The sequence below is a fragment of the Bubalus bubalis genome, chromosome 5 (assembly GCF_019923935.1).
Source record: "Bubalus bubalis isolate 160015118507 breed Murrah chromosome 5, NDDB_SH_1, whole genome shotgun sequence".
NCBI lineage: Eukaryota > Metazoa > Chordata > Mammalia > Artiodactyla > Bovidae > Bubalus > Bubalus bubalis.
Window position 1 is genome coordinate 117,859,510 of NC_059161.1, and position 9,583 is coordinate 117,869,092.

Sequence of the window (9,583 nt, forward strand, 5' to 3'; positions counted from 1 at the left end):
ACTGCAGATGTTACAGCTGCCATCCAGGATTGGTAGACGTGAGCAGCCATCTTCTAAAAATGGCCGATTTCCAAACAAGTGCCTAAGATGTTTTTCCCAAACAGGGGGAAAATATTTCAAAATAGGAAGTTGAAAAACTCTACTGTCCCAGGAAAAATTCAGCTCAGTAGCCCCTTCCCACCACCACTCCAGCCACCTCTGCCCCCATTCCCAGCCAGCCTGATCCCACTGTTCTCCCAGTTCTCTATGCCCTGCCCCTGAAATTCCATCTCCCTCAACACAGTAGCCCCCACAGCACTCCCGGCATCCACCGGCTCCCCAGCAATGCTCAGGCAACCTGTCCTCCAGAAACACGCCCTCAGACCCACCCCAACCAACACCCCACCTCTGGGTTCACAGCCTCTACCTGCTCTGCTGCCAGGGCCCTTAAGCCACCGAGGTTCCCCTGAGCACAGGTTGCAGGAAAAGTTAATCATTGCCAAGCATTCAGTCATTACTACAAATGACTTATCACCCCCAGTATTTGTCTCTCTCAGTCTCTTGTCCACCCTGCGAGGTAAGCATTGTGTGTGTGTGTGTGTGTGTGTGTGTGTTTGCTCAGTCGTGTCTGAATCTTTGTGACCCCCTGGACTGTAGCCTGCCAGGCTCCTCTGTCCCTGGAGCTTTCCAGGCAAGAATACTGGAGTGAGTTGCCATTTCCTACTCCGGGGGATCTTCCTGACCCAGGGATCAAACCCAAGTCTCTTGTGTCTTCTGCATTGGCAAGTGGATTCTTTACTGCTGAGCCACCTTGGAAGCCCACCAGCCCCAATTCACAAACTGGAAACAGAAGCTTGGAAAGATGATGTGTCCCCAGTCACAGTGTGAAAGTGGTGGGGCTGGACTGCAATCATACTCTAACTGCCCAGCCATGCATCCTTCCTGCTGCTGTGAATCATTAATATGAGGGACCGATGTGGACTAACACTCGCTGAGCTGGACTCCGCTAGGCCCTCCACTAAGGCTTCTAGGCGATGAGGAGGGTGACAGCCCCTCCCTTGGAGGATGGGGCGGATGGCCGGTAATGAGCTAATTCAAGGGGCCCTGGGACTGTGTCCAGTGAATGGGAAGCAGCCTAGTCTGTGAACCGGGCTTGTTGTTGTTACCGGACTTTCTTAGAACTGTCCTAGATTTTCAGAAAACCCAAAAGGACAGCACAGAGAGTTCCTGTATATCCCATTCTTGGCTTCCTCTATGATTAACATCTCACATTAGGAAGGCACATTTATTACAATTAATGAACCAATGTTGACACATTGTTATAACTAAAGTCCATTTCCTTAGCTCTTACCAAAGGCCTTTTTCTGTGTCAGGCTCCCAGGCAGGAGGCCACGTTATTCAGTTGTCCATTCGTGTTTGTCATCGGCGGTATTAATGACCTTAATCCCCAGGAGACCTCTGTGAGGTACTTCTCCTAAGAGTGGAGTCTTCTTAGCAGAGCCCAGTGGCCTCTGGCTTCACTCTTCATCCGTGACTCATCCCTCCATCCCTCTTTCCCCTCCCCCCATTCCAGATGAAGTTGGGAACCAATTTGAGGTGAACAACTGCTCTGTCTGTTCTGCTCTGTCTGCTCTGACTGCCAAGCTCCAGGGGCCCCACGGTCTTCTCTATTGATTACAAAGGCTGCCATGTGCTGGGGGAGACCCCACAGCTGGGAACCAGTGTCAGGTTGGAGAGGACCCTCAGGGACCAGGGACACATTGGAGCTCAAGACCACTCAGAGAGCTAGGGGGTGAGGGGGACTAACTCCTGGGCACCCACTCCTCCTCTGCCTGGATGCTGCTCCCCTGCTGTCCCCCAGCTCCTGCAAGATGGGTGCCCCCACCTGAGGGTGTTCATAGAAGCTGTGGAGTTTTTTCTTTTTATTTGGCTGCACCAGGTCTTAGTTGCAGTACACAGGATCTTCGATCTTCATTGCAATACTCTGAATCTTTTATTTTTTTGGAAGGAAATGAACCCATTTATTGGAGGACAGAACTTCAGTGTGAAACTGAAAGCAATCTGACATTTCCACAAATGAATAAAATGTGTATGGTTGGTATAATTCAATGTGTAAAACAGCATGCTAACTCTTGGTTGTGGCATATGGGATCTAGTTCCCTGACCAGGGATCGAACCCAGGCCCCCTGTGCTGTGAACATGGAGTCTTAGCCTCTGGACCACCAGGGAAGTCCTAGAAGCTGTGTTGCCTGATGGTCACTCTGATCCATCCCAAACTTGATCACACCTGGACTGCAGACTCCCACATGGAAGATGTGGGGACACTAGCTGGTTCTGCTGGATGAGCTGGGTGCCACCCACCTGTAGGAAGAGACAGCTGGGCAACACCCTCCCATGGGGCAGTCCTGGGCACCAGTGCTGGGCCATTCCCAGCACCAATTCCAGCAGCCTCAGTGGCCATTTTGGCAGGGGAGTGGTAGCGATGCTGGAGAGCCTCAGGCTGCCTCCCCACCCTTCCACTTCCTTGACTTCTCTTTTCCAAGTGTCCTTTCGGTGACAGCTCAGGACTCAAATGGTGGTGATGGGAGGGCAGTGCTGCCCTTTGTCTCATTACCAGTGCTTCACTGTTACCACCTTTGTTCTCCTGGACCCTGGCTCCCAGAGAGTCATCCTGTACCCACTGGTACCTACCGGTCAGAAGCAGGTCTCCCTCTTGTCTGCTCGTATCTGCTAAGTGGGGATAACTTGTCATCTAATCTCTCCAGTCAACAGAGGGACTGGAGGTCCCCAGATGGGGCTTGATCTTCCTGAGTGCTGTGGAGGGCAGTGAGCCCCGACCTGCAAACCACTCCAGAGGGAGGGAGGGAAATGCCGAATCAACCTAATCTGAGCCGGGCATGGTGCCCTAGAATGGCCTCATTTCTGAGTCTAGAAATGATGAGTAGAGCATAATTCTGCTTTGAATTTTTATCACATAACTTCTTTGGAAGGTAAATATAGATACATTAAGGGTATATTTAGAAGTAGCCGAAATAGCTCAGTTGGGAGAGCGTTAGACTGAAGATCTAAAGGTCCCTGGTTCAATCCCGGGTTTCGGCAATGGTTTTAGGTGTCACCACCAATGGCAGTTTTATTGCATGCCAAAGAATTGATGCTTTTGAAATGTGGTGTTGGAGAAGACGCTTGAGAGTCCCTTGAATAGCAAGGAGATCAAACCTGTCAATTCTAAAGGAAATCAACCCTGAATATTCATTGGAAGGACTGTTGCTAAAGCTGAAGCTCCAATATTTTGACCACCTGATGCGAAGAACCAACTCATTGGAAAAGACCCTGATGCTGGGAAAGATTGAGGACAAGAGGAGAAGTGGGTGACAGAGGATTAGATGGTTGGATGGCATCACTGACTCAATGGACATGAGTTTGAGAAAACTCCAGGAGACAGTGAAGAACAGGGAAACCTGGCATGCTGCAGTCCATGGGGTCACAAAGAGTCGGGTATGACTTAGCAACTGAACAAAAAGAACAAGGGTATGTTTAGGTTTTTCAACATAATCTACAAATGGCACCATAGGACACATACTACTGTTTAACATTTGTTCTACCAAACAAGATACATCTTTCACATTAATAAAGACTGATTCCTGTATATTTTATTTTATTAAGATTTATGTATTTATTTTTGGCTGTGATGGGTCTTCATTGCTTCATGTAGGTTTTCTCTAGTTGCCGCGAGTGGGGGCTCCTCTCTAGTTGTGGTGGGCAGGCTTCTCATCGCGATGACTTCTCTTGTGGAGCATGGGCTTTAGGCGTGTGGGCTTCAGTGGTTATGGTGGATGACTGGTGTGCTGGGATTTTCATAGACCAGGCATCAAACTTGTGTCTTCTGCATTGGCAGATGGATTCTTAATCACTGGACCATCAGGGAAGCCATTTCATCACTGGTTAGCACCTGGGAGGGTGGCTTAATAATCAGCTCTGCTGTGTACTTCTTCCTGAGCCAAGAAATCCTAACCTGTTGGATGAAGGGGTACCTGTTGGATGGGCTGCTAAGGGCTGTGTTGTTAATTGCTAAGTTACTTCTGACTCTTGGACCCCCGTGGACTGTAGCCCTGCAGGCTCCTCTGTCAGTGGAATTCTCCAGGCAAGAATAGTGGAGCGGATAGCCATGCCCTCCTCCAGGGGATCTTCCTGACCCAAGGATGGAAGCCAGGTATCCCTCTTTGCAGGCAGATTCTTTACCTCCTGAGCCACGAGGGAAGCCTAGGAAGCTGAAGGTTGGTTCAGGTCAGTTTCTCCTGCTCCTACTCCTTTTGGGTGCTGCCCATGGCCTTGTGTTTCTGGAAGCAGTGGTAACCTCTTACCTTACCTTCAGTCATTGGTCATCAAGACCCAGAAAAAGAGGGCACCAATTATCAGCTCTCCTGATGTTGGTCAACACCAAGCAAAGAAAGAAAATCAACCCTCCCAGGGGGGACCCTGCAGGCTGAGCCAGGGTGCTACCACGTGTAGTGTTTCCTGCCTGCCCAGTCCTCTACTGTAGACATGAGCCATCCAGAAGGAGGAAGGCCTGGACTCCAAATGTGTAAGCAGCACACGTGGCTCTGTACCTCGTGGGACTGGGGCTGGTCATTGTGCCCAGATCTTTCCCCGTCTGCCCGGCCAGCAGCACTGTGGACCTGGGCTGGGTCCCAGATCCCATGTTCCTACCTCACTGCTTCCTGCCTGTGGCTCTGAGCCAGCCCCATGCCTGGACCTTATTCTCATCCCACCAGGTTTACTTCCTCTGCAGCATCTCTGCCTGCCTCCCCTGGAGACCTCAAGTACATGTAGATCAGGGATTGCGGGTGAGTCTGGGGTGGGGGACAGGATGGGGGGTTCTTTGTTTTCCCATCTGCAGGCCTGTTCCTGGCTTCTGGGTCACATGGTGAGCAGGACGGCCGTGATTCTCAGGTCACCCCAGTGACACTGCCAAGCCCAGAGCATGGGGAGCTCTGCAGGTCCCTGGGCTTTGAGGATTCCTCCAGGCAGGACTCCACGCTTGGGCCCTAGGGTACCAGGCCTTTGGGTCAGCCCTTCAGGCCTCAGGCCCCCAGGGTGTGCCAATAAAATGGAGAAGTTCTGGCTGTAGTGAGGGCAGGAGATGGTTTAACTGCATTCACTGGGGAACTAAACAAAGGTAGTCATGGTCCACCTCATCTGAATCTCAGCTTCAGCTCTGCCCACTGTGATTACAAAGATCTGGGGTGGGGGAGAGGATGGGAGGGGTCCTCGCCCAGCCCTCCATCCTTCAGACCCTCTGTCTGGCAGGTTCCACCTGGAACTATAACCCAAGCCCTCTCCTCTGGGTAGTTCTCTTGCTGTTGCCCTGGTCTGAGGGGTTCATGTCTTCGTGGGCCTGAGCCAGACCAAGTCCAGAAGCTCCAAGAAGGCAAAGGAGGGTGAACAGGCTGAGTAGACCCTTGTTTCAGCCTAGTGAAGGCAGGTATGGAAAAGCTACTGGTGATGACTGACAGAATCTTCTTGTCTTAAGACACTTGGTCCTTGGAGTCAGCTCCGTCTTCTCAGAATTGAGGCCTCTATTGTGGGGTGGTGGCTCAGTGGTCAAAGAACCTGCCTGCCAATGCAGGAGACGTAAGAGACCAGTTCAGTCCTTGGGTGGGGAAGATCCCCTGGAGGAGGAAATGGCAACCCACTCCAGTATTCTTGCCTGGGAAATCCCATAGATAGAGGAGCCTGGCTACAGTACATGGGATCTCAAAAAGTTGGACACGACTGAGGTGACTAAACAACTACAACACATTTCATGGACAGAGGAACCTGGCGGGCTACAGTCCACGGGGTCCCAAAGAGTTGGTCATGACTAAGTGACTAACACACATTATGCGGTAGACTCCACTGTCTCCCAGGACTGAACTGGGGAGACTTTGCCTCCCCGCAAGGAAAGACAGCATTCCCAGGTAAAATAAGCAGAATGAAAGAAGGTGGGGGAAGTCAATTCTTTGCAGAGTCAAAGAGCAGCCCTAGCTGGGTATGGGGAATGGCAGGGCTAATGGCCCTGTGAAGGCTTGTCACCTTCCCTCAGATATGGGAGTTCTGACCTGGTGTCTGCAATGTGTGCTGCTTGGCTGCCATTGTTGATGAGGGAACCCAGAGTTTCCAGGGCCTAAAGAACTAGACTTAAACAAGCTCCTCCCAGCCCTTCTCTGAGCCTTCCATCCCATGGAGGATGCTGGCTACTTCTCTCATCGCCTGCTGCCCTCCCCCCTCCCTTGGTCCCCAAGACTGGTCCACACAGGGATGGTCGGCACAGGCTAAATAGCAGTCCATTGACCCTGATGCTTCCAGGTACCCCAGTGGCCATGCCATTGGACAGGTCAGTGCAGGTGCTGGTGTGGTGCTGACCTTCATCTGCTCATATATGATGCAGGCCTTCATCACTAATTTGTCAGTGTAGAAAGGCCTTTGCTGCCATGTAGAGGTTCTAAAATGGGAAAGGAAGGCTGGGTACCTAACCCAACCTAGGCAGAGTGGGTAGGGTTCAGTTTCTGGCAGCTGGACAATCTGGGAGGAGGAATACAAGCCAGGATGTTTGAGTTGTGTGACTCTGCCTCTTACTAGCTGGGTAATGTTGAGTTATTGAACTCTTCAGGGCCTCAGTTTCCTATCTGTAAAATGGGAATAATACCTATCCCCATGGGGGTGTTGGATAAAATGAATTAGTAAATAAGAATCCTTAGAATATTGTGTGTATGCTAGGTCGCAACTCTGTGCGACCCTATGAACTGTAGCCTACTAGGCTTTTCTGTCCGTGGAATTCTCCAGATAAAAATACTGGAGTGGGTTGTCATGCCATCTTCCAAGGGATCTTTCCAACTCAGGGATTGAACCTGCGTCTCTTTAGGTCTGCTGCATTGGCAGGTGGGTTCTTAACCACTACCATCACCTGGGAAGCCAAAACGGCAACATTTACTGAGTGCCATTAACTGCTAGAATTTCTCCTCCTGCTGCCCCAAACTTAATGCTTACCTAATATTTTTTTCCTCCCCTATATGAGGACAAGCTGATAGTCCAAGATAAGGAGGGGCTGAGGGAAGCAGCTGCCTCAGGCTTTTCCAGCAGAATAGAGCGCTCAGGCAGGAAGACACAGACACTTGCTGTGGAAGTTGGTTAAGGAGCTCCCCTTAGCTAGACTGTTTACCCCCTGTGACTAGGAATGACCTGTCCTGTCCAACCTCCTGGCTTGTACAGGGCCTATGGGCTGTGCTCTTCAGGGTTAGTGTGAAGTAACACTTCTCAATTTTGTTGCTGCTTGGAGGAGCCAGGCTGAAGTGCTCTGAGGGGTCAGGGATTCAAGTTCCATCCAGGGCCAACTCTTCCTACCACCACCCTCATCACTCAAGCTCATCGTGAGCATTTAAACAGCCCGGGAGGGTGGTTCTGGGAATGGCATCGATGCTGTGTTTAAACCAAGTGTGAATTTACAGATTCCAGTTGGAATCACAACGTATAACTGACTTTTCTCTTTTAACTTATTTCATGCAAAGGTAAACCTCTTGTGTCATTGTTTATCATTTTTAACAGCTGCATTCTCCTTCATATTGAAGTCTATATTTAGTCTCATTTTTCAAAACTTTTTAATAAAAAGAAAAAGTACTGGCCAGGCAGCTTGTTTGATCTTAGTTCCCTGACCAGGGATTGAACTTGAGCCATGGCAGTGAAAGCACCAAATCCTAAGCACTAGACCCATGAGGAACTTCCTGATCTCCTTTTGATGAAAATCAAGTCTATTGTTAAGGATAACAGGTGTTGAATACAACTGCATGCGTGCATGCTACGTCACTTCAGTCAACCCCATGGACTATAGCACACCAGGTTCCTCTGTCCATGGGATTCTCCAGGTAAGAATACTGGAGTGGGTTGCCATTTCCTTCTCCAGGGGAACTTCCCAACCCAGGGAGTGAACCTGGGTCTCTTGTCAAGTCTCCTGCATTGGCAGGCGGGTTCTGTACCACCACCTGGGAAGCCCGAATATAACTGCCAATGTGTGTAATTTTTTGTACACCATTTTCTTCAAAGAAATTCTTAGAACTGCTGGGTTGAAGGCTACACCCCTCTTGACTGTTGGGTTCTGGTGATGTATGGGTGCCTGTTCCCTCACAGCCTTGCCACCACAGATCATATCATTCTAAAGCTTTGCCTATCTGAGCATCACTAGGTAAACAGCATCACTGATTTAAAATAGGTTTCTTTGATTAGAGGTTAAGCATTTTTTTCTTTTTTAAAAATTTTATTTGCTATTGTTTTTTGTTTGTTTTTCAGTTTTATTTATTTATTTACTTTACAATATTGTATTGGTTTTGCCATACAGTGACATGAATCTGCCATGGGTGTACATGAGTTCCCCATTCTGAACCCCCTCCCACCTCCCTCCCCATCCCACCCCTCTGGGTCATCCCAGTGCACCAGCCTTGAGCATCCTGTATCATGCATCGAACCTGGACTGGCAATTGGTTTCACATGTGATAATTTACATGTTTCAATGTCATTCTCCCATATCATCCCACCCTCACCCTCTCCCACAGAGTCCAAAAGACTGTTCTATACATCTGTGTCTATTTTGCTGTCATTTATTATTTTTATAACCAAACAAAAATATGTAAAAGTTTTAAAAGCCCTTTAGGGCAGATAATTTTTTTTTTTGTATTCCAAATTTCTTATTCATCCAATAATGTCTTAATACATATATACTTTTTAAATTTAAATTTATTTATTTTAATTGGAGGCTAATTACTTTACAATATTGTATTGGTTTTGCCATACATTGACATGAATCCGCCATGGGTGTACACGTGTTCCCCATCCGGAAACCCCTCCCACCTCCCTCCCCGTACCATCCCTCTGGGTCATCCCAGTGCACCAGCCCCAAGAATCCTGTATCCTGCATGGAACCTGGACTGGCGATTCATTTCTTATATGATATTATATATGTTTCAATGCCATTGTTCCAAATCATCCCACCCTCTCCCTCTCCCACAGAGTCCAAAAGACTGTTCTATACATCTGTGTCTCTTTTGCTGTCTCGCATACAGGGTTATCATTACCATCTTTCTAAATTCCATATATATCCGTTAGTATACTGTATTGATGTTTTTCTTTCTGGCTTACTTCACTCTGTATAATAGGCTCCAGTTTCATCCACCTCATTAGAACTTATTCAAATGTATTCTTTTAATGGCTGAGTAATACTCCATTGTGTATATGTACCACAGCTTTCTTATCCATTCATCTGCTGATGGACATCTAGGTTGCTTCCATGTCCGGGCTATTATAAACAGTGCTGCGATGAACATTGGGGTACACGTGTCTCTTTCAATTCTGGTTTCCTCAGTGTGTATGCCCAGCAGTGGGATTGCTGGGTCATAAGGCAGTTCTATTTATAGTTTTTTAAGGAATCTCCACACTGTTCTCCATAGTGGCTGTACTAGTTTGCATTCCCACCAACAGTGTAAGAGGGTTCCCTTTTCTCCACACCCTCTCCAGCATTTATTGCTTGTAGACTTTTGGATCGCAGCCATTCTGACTGGCGTGAAATGGTACATCATTG

The 9,583-nt window shown here is 48.6% G+C and overlaps 1 non-coding gene across 1 annotated transcript; it reads left to right on the top strand.

Moving 5' to 3' along the window:
- The first annotated feature begins 3,005 nt into the window (after positions 1-3,005).
- Positions 3,006-3,078, top strand: TRNAF-GAA. Its single transcript has one exon. It is a non-coding gene; the product is annotated as a tRNA-Phe (tRNA).
- The last annotated feature ends 6,505 nt before the right edge of the window (positions 3,079-9,583 follow it).